Raw genomic sequence first — 12,819 nt, forward strand, 5'->3', positions numbered from 1 at the left:
CCCGCACACTTTACTATTTTATATAAAGTTTATGATACAAAGATGTTTTATTGTCAAAGTGTTATTGAGGTTTGGAAAAGTATAAAGCTGTTTAATTTATGGGTGTTGATGACATGTGAAGTGGAAGGAAGTTGCCCATGTTATGCAAAAGTGAGTTTCATCTTCAGTGTGCTATAAATGTGTGTTTATTTTTGCTCAATTTCAGTATTCAGAACCGGTACAGTTGTCCACTTTAATTTCAACCGGATAAGAGTGTGGTTTGCTTTAAATACAGTTGTATATTGCTGTAAATTCATTGTAGATTACAGTGGCTTTCAATTGCTTAAGCAAGAGCAGGTGTGTACTTTTGTTTTGCTTTGACTGAGCGATCACATGAAGCACATGTAAAGTAGTGGGAAGTGTAGAGTGTGAATCCGTTTATTTTTCTACTTGTGACTTTGGGAAAATGGACAGATATGGACACTGGGACTGAAAGAGTCATGCACACATGTATATTGTTAATGTTGTTCATGTTTATTGAAACTTGAATAAGAGATGCAATCTGAGAGGCAAACCGAGTGCGCTGTGTCTTCATTGCTCCTGAACTTTACCTGTATTTGCAGGGATTTCTTCTTTGTTATTGTGGCACCATTCCTGGGGCCCGTAACAAAAGCATTACGCAGGAATAAAATATTTTTTATTTTCAGTGAACACTTTCACTACAGTCTATCCTCTAGTTTTGAATTGTCGGCTTGATGATTAATACTTACTACCAGGGTCTAACTTGCTTATGAACATATTTCATTGGACCGAGGTCATCCACAGTGGTGACTGTATAAACTGATCCTCCCTTTCCTTGGGCTTTAAGCACTTTGTAGACTACTGGACTCCAGATATCTTGAATGTTGTGATGGTCTCTAATGCCAACCCTTTAAGGTAAACTGTCTTGCAGGGGAGCTTACATGATTCCTTACATGCTGATCAGCATGTTAGCTGCAGTGTTTTAGTGACACCTTTAAAACCTATGGCGTAACTGGGTCTGGTGTTCCACAATCCAGTCATGAGTGCTGCCGCCCACAGGCTCATGAATCCTTCGTAACAAGCAATTGATCTAAAAATCAAGAAAAATGGTGACTTATCAGTCGACTGATGTGGTAGCCTGTGGTAGAAAACAGGGACAGTCTCTTTTCTCTGTGGAAGGAAGGGTGCATAGTACACTGTGCACAGTGTGATTAAATTGCTCACACTGACCATTACCAACTGGATGGTGAGGGATGGTGTGACTTTTCTCAATGCCACACTTTTGGCAAAGTTGCTGAAACAGGTTGTTCTCAAAATGTCTGCCTTGGTGTGGAAAAAGATCCCAACTTGGATTCAGGAGACAGATACCTATCTAATCCTACTTTAGTTATGCAGCAATAGGGTTAAGCTGCTGGGTGCTTCCCATGATGCACTGAGTGTTTCATCTTCACTTATCTCTTTTCACTCTATGTATTTATACACCTCTCTACATTTATTATCAGTTATTATTAATCTCTGGATCTGTGGATCACTGTGGATGACCAACTGTCCTTGAGCGTTATCAGTAGAACATCAGTCCAGTGATCATAGGATAATAGAGGTGGAGGGGAAATGAAAGGAAGTCAAACCCAGATTTATGTTTGTTTTAAACTTCATGCCCTTTTTTGTAAAGGCATCTGCTGGTTCATACTGGTACACAGTCTCCACTGGTGGATGTCTTGGGACACTTGCTCTGTAGCTAAATAGAGAACAGTGAGGAGACAACTGACTGACACCTCAGTTGAGTCCCACCAAAAGCTGACTTAGAGATCTAAAGTGACCTAAAAAATCTCTCAGATTCATCTGTTGGTGTTAGTGTGGCTATCCTCTGGATGTGTTCACTTAATTTTAATGATAATCTCTATCAGTTTTATTTTAGTTTTTAGTTTTATTCCACTTGTTTCCCACTGAATTACTGGTTCATTAGTTAGCTAATATAAACTAATGTAAGCAGCAACCGACCAACCAACTCAGTGTTGTCACGTTCTGTGCTGGCACAAGATAGAGCTAAACATGATCCAAAAATTTTAACTTTAAGAGCTTATTGCTTAAATCCAGCTCCACAGACGGTTACATCTATGTCAGTTTTTAGGAACTCCGTGATGAAAATTAGCCTTTATATGTGCAGTTTTATATCCACTTTAACAACAAAAGAATATGTGTGTTGTCTGAAATGTTTCTCAGATTGTTTTAATGCATCTTGTTGCATTTTTACCAGCTGAGTGGTAATTATTAGTCAGAAATATTTAAGTACAAATTTAACTTGAAGGCAACTTGTTTTTTGTTTGTTTGTTTCAGAGCGACACACTATGACATACATTGAGACTGCAGCCACTGGTTGGAATGAATCTCCTGAGTTAACTGAAGTCATATTTGTAAATGGTCAGGAGTTTGTGCATTATAAGAGCAGCTTGAAGAAGATGGTACCCAAGACTGAGTGGATTGAGAAAACTGTAGATCCTGAATATTGGGAAAGAGAGAGACAGAGAAACATACACAATGAGCAAGCGATCAAAGCACACGTCGTCTGGCTAATGGAGCGTTTGAATCAGACTAGCGGTGAGTAAAAAACACTGAAACCTAAAGATCCTCCTGAGAAAAAAGAATCTTCCCAAAGAACTTTTTTGGTGATTTCCTTTCCCTTTTGGAGCTAAATGAGGCCACTTAAACACATGAGATATCAATGGAAAGGCCAGGATGTCCTCTATTAAGAGCATCAGGACTTAGTGGGGCAGCTCAAATAAGTAAAAAAATATAGATCAAAAACAAATGTCCATTAGAGCGGACATAAATGGACAGGCTGATTCTCAGGAAGATATAATGTTATGTAGTGCTGATATGTGTGTATATGTGTGTGTGTACACAATCCACACTTCCTGATTTTTTTGTTTTTGCATATTCTCCACACTTACATGTTTCACATCATCAAACAAATTTCAATTCGCTGATTGTAGCACAAGTGCAAATGAAACCAACAGACAGGATCAATAGGCAAGCTGACCAACAAATCCAAATTGGATTACTGGGAACCAGTGTTCTTGATTCCCATCCCTACATGACAGCAAGGACTGGAATCAATCATTTGTTTGTTGCTCAGTCACATTGGAGGGGTTTTGAGCACAAATGACCTCTTTAAGCATCTCAATCAGATTTAAGTCCAAACTTTGATTAGACCACTCTAAAACCTTCCTTTAGTTATTTTGTTTTGTTTTGTTTTAGCCATTCAGAGGTAGACTTACTATGTTTTAGATCATTGTCCAGCTGTGTGACCCAAGTGTGCTTTCAGGGCATGTTCTATGTTCTATGATTGATGGGTTTGTTGTGAATTTTCACTGGTGCAGCCAAAGCATGAATTTGATATTATAATGTTAACACAAAGGTGATAACAGTTAAGGGTCTCTGTGGCAGAGTTAAGTACAGACATTCAGTACTTAAGCAGAAGTACAGATACAAGTGTTAAAAATACTCCAGTAAAAGTAAAAACGTACAGACTGTGAAATGTACTTAAAGTAAGGAAGTAAAAAAGCAGGTCTTTGGAGAACATTTCTATTTTTGTGCAAAGCTACCTGAACATTGTGTTATATTAATGTAATAATAAAATAATATTAATAAATGAGAAACAAACTTTAGTTTAAATTTCAATTCTAATAAATGCACTTAGCTTGAATGAGTCAAGTAAAAAATGATCAGAGAAAAAGAAGAAAAATTTAAAATATCTCTTTTCTGTTCTTACATTGTAGAGGATGACTTTGCCTCCAAGCAGGAAAAAAAGAGTAGAGACTGGGTTAAAATGGGATTTAGCAGGTGGCAAAACCCTAAAATTGGTTGTTGTGGCTGTAGGAATGCAGCTAAGATAATGATGGGACAGAAAAAGGTTTTCTGCTGGGTTCTTTTGACCCAGACCACAGTGAATAGTCTTTATACACAGTTAATTAAAGCAAGCCCTAAAAAGTTAATTCTGTTCATCTGGAAGAAATGTTTCTTCCACGGAAAACACTGAAATAATTTCATTACCTGTCTGATTGAGTATGCATGAAAACAATTAAAGCAAGCGTTAGTGTGTCCAATTGCCAAGAACATGCTCTCTGAGGTGTTTTGAGTGTCTTGTGGACTAAATATCAGCTCCAGAAACACTGATTTGATGTGCTGACTTCATAAAAAGGATGTGTTTTGTTGTGTGTCTTTGATTATTCCTTACATAGGGTAGCTCAGTGCTTTTTGGTCTATATTAAAAACACTGAGGCTCTCTTAACATTGAATAAAAAGGACTGATTCTTTACAACAGTTTGAGGTTTGCTGTCTGCTGAACAGCATCTAAAGATAGAATATCTCTCATTTACTACAGTTCTTTATCTTTCAGGTGTTCACATTTTGCAGTGGATGTACGGCTGTGAGTGGAACGAAGACACAGAAGAGGTGACTGGATTTGAGATAGTTGGTTATGATGGGAGAGATCATGTTGCATTTGACCTGAAGACAGAGACATATATTGCTTCAGCACCTCAGGCTGTTATAACCAAACATAACTGGGACAGAGACAAAACTCGCATATCATACAAGAAGTACTTCCTCACACAGGAGTGTGTTGACAAACTCTGGGAGGAAATCTCTGATGAAAACAGGTAAAATCACCAGATTTAGAGCAATGAACACAATATTCATATGACTCAATTTCTGTGTCCATAATAATTAAAAAAAAAAAAAAAGTTTTCTAATTTTTCTCATCACCTCTCTTCACTCGCATATTTACCACTGTGTTTTGTTTTTTACATTCATGGCTTTTTGTTTGTTGTTTTTCTACTAACTTCATCTTAGTCCTTGCTATTAAGATTCTTAGTTTCATTTTATGCTTTTATTGTCAGTTTCCATCTCTTCCTTATTACTCTGCATTTATATTACCCTCGTGATACACTGGTGAGCTGTCCACCTCTTACACATTGACAGCTAGGATCGGCTCCAGGGTTGCAGAGCAGCTTATGTTGGATAAACTGGTCCTGGGTCTTTGACCCAGAAGGTCTTTCAAATTCTGTTTATTATTAAATGTCTTCAGTTTGATTCTTAGTCTGCTTTTTTTTAAGTTTTCATCTTTGTGTGTTTCCTTCATGTTTTCTAGCCTGAGTTTAGTTCCAGCTGTGTTTATTGTTTATCGTCCAGTACTGTGTTTCTGTGAACTCTTTATTCCTTACTAATTTTTGGTGTCCTCGTTGTATTCTTAGTACTCTTTCTTTTTTTGTTCTTCTTAGGCTGTTATCAGCCTAAATAAACAACTTGTCTGAACATTACACTTTTTAGCATGAACTTTGTGGACACACTTGGCTTCTCTTGGACTGGAGGCCTATCTATCGATCATATCTAGGGTGTTCCTTGTCTTTTTCCCTATGACAACAGAAACAGTAATATTAAAGTACAGTTAATAAGACATAACAAACTAAAAACCTCTTTACTCTTTAGTTCCTCCTCAGTGTCTCTCCTCAGAAGACTCCCTCCTCTCCCATCAGCTGCCACGCTACAGGATTTTTTCCTAACGTGGCTGAGATGTTCTGGAGGAAAGATGGAGAGGAGCTTCATGAGGATGTGCACAAAGGAGAGATCCTCCCAACAATGATGAGACCTTCCAGATGAGTGTTGATCTGAAACTTTCATCAGTCAAACCTGAAGACTGGGAGAGGTACGAATGTGTGTTTCAGTTCGGTGGTGTCAACAAGGAGATCATCACCAAACCGGACAAAACAAAAATCAAGACCAATACAGGTAAGACTGAATTCAAAGGGAGATTATTAATCTTTAAAAAATATATTTATCTTTCTTCTGGTCTGTTTTGTTATTCCATGTACACTGTAAGCTGTCATCACCACAGTGGTTCAGTAAATGGTCACAAAAACTAATCAGCCATTTAATTATAATCTGATTTAAATAAATAATTTCAGAGTTAATGGGACAAAAGGTAAAGATCCAAAAATATATACACAGCTTTATTTTTTAATTCTCTCTATGCATTTTGGGAAAATGTTATTTTTATTTTTTACATTTGTGTATTTTAGTATTTTCACAGTATGTTTCTCATCAAGTTCACAAGAGATCCTAAACTGTGCACAGATTAGATCTGATGCTGATGTTTTACATAAAGGATCAACTTTCCATGATGTTTATTTATAACTTGTCTTCTCACAGCATGTAAAAACACAAATATATGCAGTATTGTAACACAGTTTTCACTGGGTCAGTCAATATGATGTAGCTGCTGAGAATCAAACAGTAACTGTGATTAAAACAGTTATTCTGACTAAACTCATCCTAAAACTCAGTATTCACTGATCTACACTGAGAATATATCAGGTTGTTTAAGTCCTGCAATACTTTTAAAATAATCAAAGCACTAATGTCATGTAAATGTAATGAACACAGTCTGATTACTCACTGGTCAGTGAGAGAAATATTGTAAATATTGTGGTTTCAGGTCCTTCAGGGTTTCATGTTGGTGGTGTTATCGGTGGTGTTATCGGTGGTCTTGTGGTTCTTCTCCTGGCCGTCTGTATCGGAATCTATTTCAAGTTACGAGGAAATGGTAATGAGCAAAATATACTTTTATGCTTTATGAATGATATTCATGTGAAATATTTACTTTTTTTGGTGTTAATATTCTAATAAATTAATATAATTCATGCCCTGTTTCTATGATATAAAAAATCATAAATTGGGAATATTTAATAATTTAGATAGCACTTACTAATTAAATTATGTAAGATACTTATTGTCTGATTAATTTCTAAATAAATAACTGTGATAATGTCTGTTTTCAGGGTTTAATCGTGCAAACAGTAAGTATTTTTAAAATGTGTTTAAAGATATTTGGGTGTGATTTGTGTGCTGAATGTAAAAAGATTCGTAAAGTCACTGATGTCAGCTTGACAGAAATAACTAATGTTGTTATTCATCTAAAAATATAATTCTTCTTTTTAAGCTTCTGATACTGTGACTTGAAGATTCAGACTCCAAAGTAATTAAATCCTGATGTAAGTACAGCACACCAAACTACACTATTTAATATCATCTCTAAAATATTTTAAAGATTATTTATTTTTATATAAATGTATATACATCTAAAATAAATGTTCCAAATCCAAAAAGTATGAAGTAAAAAATGAATGACTGCATTAAACAGACTCAATATTTCTGTTCTGACAGGAGAGCAGTAAAGAGTAAACAACCATCTCTGAACTGAGGAAGGACCTAAGGGTACAGCTGTGATTGCAGCCCCGACTCTCTGTGAATGGTACTCAGGACTACTGATCAAAGGTCATGACTTAATAACAATCATAAAACTGACCTCGTGGCCCATTGCTAGTCAGTGGTGCTAATTCCAGTCATTATGCAAATGTTCTGTTTATAAGGTTATAAGTTTACAAGTCACTTGAATGAGCGACGAAACGTTTCTCCCACTGAAAACGCTCCGTCCAGATGAACAGAATCAGTGATTTTGTGTTTTTCACTCAGAAATTGCAACATTCACAGATGTAGATCCTAAATTATTTAAACACAAGGACATTTTTGGGACATTTGTCTATGATGAGAAGTTGGTTTCTTTTTTCTTTTGATGCTTCTTTTGTCATTTTGTTTTGGATCTGTTATAATTTATATACTATATAATGTTATCTTTTATAAGAAAAGTTTCTTTTCAAGAACGTTCTCCTTCAAATTAATTTATTTCACACATTTTGTTAAGCTCTGTGATTACAGACATCATAGAGCTGCGATTATTAATGAAATCCTTGCACAATGTATGATATTCAGAACTTGTACAGATTTTATATATAAAATCATTCGTAGAACAGTAAACAGTGGAGGGATTCTATGTTATATTTATTTATTTAATTATTATTATTTAATAATTTTATCAGGCAACTGAGGACATGTTTAAACTGAATCCTACTGACTGAGATTCTTCTAGACCACAGTGGTATAATTTTTTGTCATATCTCACAGTTTTTCCCTTTTAAAAAAATCATTACATTTTTTAAATGATTTTGTCACATCATTATTTTCTGCATCTACTTTGGTTAGTCCTTTAAAAAATATAACGTTTCAGGGTCTCAGGGAATTCCAGTGAAAAGCATCCAATTCCACTTGTGCAATTTTAATAAATGAAACCATTCATTCACTTAATATTTGCCATGAGTCCTACGTGAAAGTGATACGTCAGACGAGTGTGAGAACTCAGACATTTTAAAGAGCAAAACTCTTGGATGCCATCGTTCATACTAGAAGTTCGGTGGAGACGTCACTGGATCTACTTGAGACAGCTGCTCTGTGTGCTGGATGTTTCACATGAAGAGCAGATGCTGCAACAACGCAGGTTATAATCCAAGAAACATTGATCCTCCTGGAAGTTAGAAAACTCCACCAGCTGATGTGACTTTCCAAGGATTTGCTTAAAGGTCTTCTCAAAAGAGGTGTTAACTTTACATGACCATGCCCTGAGGAAAGCATGAATCAAGCTGTATGCTATAACTGCCTGTAGTGTGCGTTTAGCCGCAGCTGTTTTTACTTGTTTCTGCTCCAAACACAATCATGTAGCTTTAGCATTGCCAGCAGATTGTTGTCAGGTTTGTTCCTGGTGGGAGCTGGTCTGCAGTGTACTGAAAAGTCAAACTACTGTTATTTTGATGAGCTTTTATTTAAGTATGGATAATATAACTCCAATTTTAAATGTGAGCACAAAAAGATGTTGGTGCAAGTTATGGAGACTTTACTAGGCTGAGAAACCCAAATAAACATTTCAGAGAGAGCAACACCGTACAAGTGGCCAAATCAACAATCTGGTGCGTTATTAAAAAGAATGGATGCACTGACCAGCTCGGCAACAACAAAAGGCCTGAAAGACCACAGAAGACAACTAAAGTGAATGATGGCAGAATTATTTACATGGTTACAAGAAATAACTTAAAACATTCTGTACAATTTATACAAAACCTTGTTGATCTTTTTATCCAGAAAGTCTTTGACCAATTAAACAATCTACCTTTACACCCATTTTTAAAGTTTAATAAATAATCATTCTTTCAGACCATGTCATAGGTTTTGTTCTGTATCCAAAAACACTGCTCTCTATTTCTTTATTCATCGGTGCTTTCCTTCTCACCTCTCATCAAAGAGTCTTTTCAGTTTAAAAAGAAGAGGCAGCACATTCACAGTCAGAGAGTTTCTCTACAGGGAGCTCTGCTAGCAGATGGAGGCAGTTTAATGTTTATAGTCTTCGCTGACTAAAACTAGTTTGTCTTGTGGCAGCCACCGTACTAGCATTATGCATTTGGATTGGGGGGGGGGGGGGGTAAGAAAACACTTAAAAGAAAGCTTACTTTTATATTCAGCAGTACTACAATCCCATTGCTAGATGGCGCCATCTGACAAACCAAACCCAGCAGTACATTGTGGAGAAACCTACTCTTAAAAATAAAAGAAGTCCTGCAGCAGAGCTTAATGATAGTCTTTGATGCTTAGACAGGTTTATGTGCAGAATGAGTGGATTATTTATGAACAGTGGGATTATAACTTGAAGTGAGTTCATATGAGAGGCAGCAAGTTATGAGAAAGAGTCTGTGAGGGCAGAGGTCAGATGAGGACAAGAGAAACAGAAATAACAGAAAGTCTTAAAATCCAACATTATATTTTAATTTTTATATGTAAGTACATAATATTCAGTCTGTAGCCCTTCGGTTTAGACAATAATACTTAAATATTGCCTCTTTATTTGTTTTTATACATAAAAAAATTCAACATTTCTGATTTTAGGAATTGATCGTTTCATTATTTTATCATTGCAGCAACATTGCAGAAAGAGAAGGACACACAGCTATTCCAGCTGATTTGGCTGGAGTAAATGAATTTGTGGTGAATGAATAATTGCATCTGGATTACTTGGGGAAGTTATTTGTATATGAGTGTAAACACGAGCATAATTTAAATTACTTTTAAAATGGATTTAGTAAGAATGTGATTAAGTATAAATAACTTCAGAAAATATGTGATAACAGCTGTGACACAAATAGATAGGGTGTCACAGCTGTAACAAATACGTAGTGGTTAAAGACACAGAGCCCACAGACTACACACCACTGGCTCTTTGTTTCTGAGGTCATGATGAGTTTCACTTTCCAAAGAAAACCTTAGCTCCCTTTTTTGCCTGGTTACTGTTAAGATGCAGCCAGCTTTGAATTCCTATTGGTCAGAGAGGAGCTTCTGCGCATGCGGCAGTTTCATTTTCACGGCGGTGGAGTCTAAACAATAAAGACATTTTTTTCCTTCTTTGTTACAGTCAGGTGTATTACCACCACCCACTGAGTTCTGCTGCTGACCCACATGTCAAAAATCCAAATCTTATTAATGAGACAGTGAGAGAGAGAGATAAATATATTGGATATTGTGGCAAATCCTACTCAAAAAACAAACAAAAAATGTCAGATGAGCACAAGAGAAACAGAACTAGTAAAAAGTCTTAAAATCCACAAACATACAACATTGTTTTTATATTCCAAATGTATAATATTATGTCTGTAACCCTTGGATTCAGACAATAATACTTAAATATTGTGGTTTTATGTGTTTTTATACATACATAGTTCTACATTGCTAAAGTTTTTCTGATGTTAATCATTATTAGCTTCATTTCTTTATCATTGCAGCAATGTTGCAAAACCAGGAAGACAAAAACCTTGACGACCTGGCGCTTAACTTGAATAACAGCCTCTTTGTAGAATGACAGAAGTTGTAAGTTTACATATGCAGACAAATTAAAAGATAAAGAGGCAAATCTCAAATTTAAAAGATGTGATGTTGCTGGAAGCTAAATGAGATCACTCACTTTCAGGGGCGGATCTAGAAGGGTGGCATGGGGTGGCAACTGCCACCCTAAAATGATCCCTGCCACCCCAAGTGCCACCCCAGTTTTGCATATGACAGTGTTGTTTATTAAAATAAGATAGCATTAACAGTTTGAGCGTAGTTACAGTCAACAGTGAATATAAATGCTAAAAACTGAATATATTGCATAGTGTTCCCCCTGCACCATTAACAAATGGTTCAGCCCATAGCAGGACCGGCTTTTTCTTGTTTTTCAGCAGCAAGCGATGCTTATGATTGTGCCAGAGCACATTTTGAACAACACCATGGGAATTTCGGATTTTCACATTTGGTTGGATGTTACACTCTGGAAATAGAAGGAAGGTGAGTGTTATTAACCCTGTGGGGTCCACGGACACGCTGCACCTCCAAATCACATGACTGTTTTTAAGCTGACATAGCAACAAGCTGCAGCCACGCTGAGTCTCTATTTCAGCCCATATTGAAAGTTCGGACTTCAAAGTTTTTAAATTTTAATTACAGGCCAGTAAATCCAGAGTTATGATAATATATATATAAGCCACGCTTTTTACTAAATACTGTCGCCACGTTTTTTTGTTTGTGTGTGTTTTAAGCGTTTTGTAAGGACAGCGCGAAAACAGTAAAGAAAGAAAAAAGCCACCTCTTTTCCTATCGGTGGAAAAATGCACCATGTCGACTAATTAAGTCAACACGTGGTATTTGGTTGTTTGGGTCCTAAACAACCAAATACCACGATGTTCTTTTTCCCTTTAACTCTCCCTCTGGGGAGAGTTTTGGGAGTGACAGTAACGACAGCGAGACAGAGCAAGGGAGTGAGAAAGAGAGAGAGTGAGAGAGAGTTTTTTAGATGTGGGAGATTTGTGACGTTTAGTGTGGAGTGTATACTTAGTGTGTTGTGTTGTCTTGTGTAGTTGTTCTGTTGTGTAGTCGTTTTGTCTTGTGTGTCAGTGAGGGCACTAATGAATGTCACTAAGGCACATTTGTAATGTAAACACTGTCACCAAGTAGAAAAACCGGCGGAGTGATACACCTCCTGTTGTCAGGCCTGCAGGTTTATCCCTGTGCTGTTCTCCTCTGTCTTTTGGTGGACAAACTTTTTACTGGCACACATCATTTGTGGGGCATCTTATTATGAAACCTGATTGTTCTCTCATTTTAGTTTTAGTAATATTTTTAAATGGTTGTACAAAATGAAAAACGGCATTTTTAGATAAATAGCTGTATATGTTTACAAAATGTACAATTTATATTTGCATTTCAAGTTATAAAATTTACTCAACATGTCTGTGGGTTTTTTTAGAGTAAAAAAATACTACTAGGATTTTTAAGTTCTTTGTGTGATTTCAGATCAGTAATACTAATGCAGTATGTCAGTGAAAAACAACTAAATTCAGTTGAGCTTAAAAGAATGAAACCAAACAAGGCAAGGGATAAAAATGAAACAATTTGAGGGTGAAATACAAACGTAAACTCAAAAAGGAGTCAAAAATGGTCGGTTGTATTTCAGACCTCAGTGGAGTTAATCCAACAAATCATGAAAAAAATTAGGGTTTAAATTTTTTTGTTCATGACAGTGCAGATTACTGACATTTTGTGTAATTTAAGCTGTAACAATGTGATTGTTTTTCTAACAAAAGACAGTGAAACTTAAGTTAGACTTGTATTTGTAAATGAACCGCCCCATGTTGTGTAGCTTTCTGGATTTTATACTTATTGGGCTACATATTTATTTATTATACAGGTTATACTGTACATAACATCAAAACTCACATGTTTTTATGCAACTAAAGTGTGTAATTATGTGGGCTACAGACAATAATTAAGTTATAGACTATATTTATATAAAAACGTGTATACTTACTGCATTTGAATCATTTTAACCATATGTAACCACCTGCATAT

At 36.1% G+C, this 12,819-nt stretch overlaps 1 long non-coding RNA gene across 1 annotated transcript; it reads left to right on the plus strand.

The window, feature by feature from the left end:
* Window positions 1–5,644: 5,644 nt before the first annotated feature.
* Window positions 5,645–8,982, plus strand: LOC120436751. Its single transcript, XR_005610582.1, has 5 exons — window positions 5,645–5,790; window positions 6,497–6,604; window positions 6,840–6,857; window positions 7,001–7,052; window positions 7,225–8,982. It is a non-coding gene; the product is annotated as an uncharacterized LOC120436751 (long non-coding RNA).
* Window positions 8,983–12,819: the final 3,837 nt, after the last annotated feature.

This window comes from Oreochromis aureus, unplaced genomic scaffold (genome assembly GCF_013358895.1).
Source record: "Oreochromis aureus strain Israel breed Guangdong unplaced genomic scaffold, ZZ_aureus HiC_scaffold_109, whole genome shotgun sequence".
Classification (NCBI taxonomy): domain Eukaryota; kingdom Metazoa; phylum Chordata; class Actinopteri; order Cichliformes; family Cichlidae; genus Oreochromis; species Oreochromis aureus.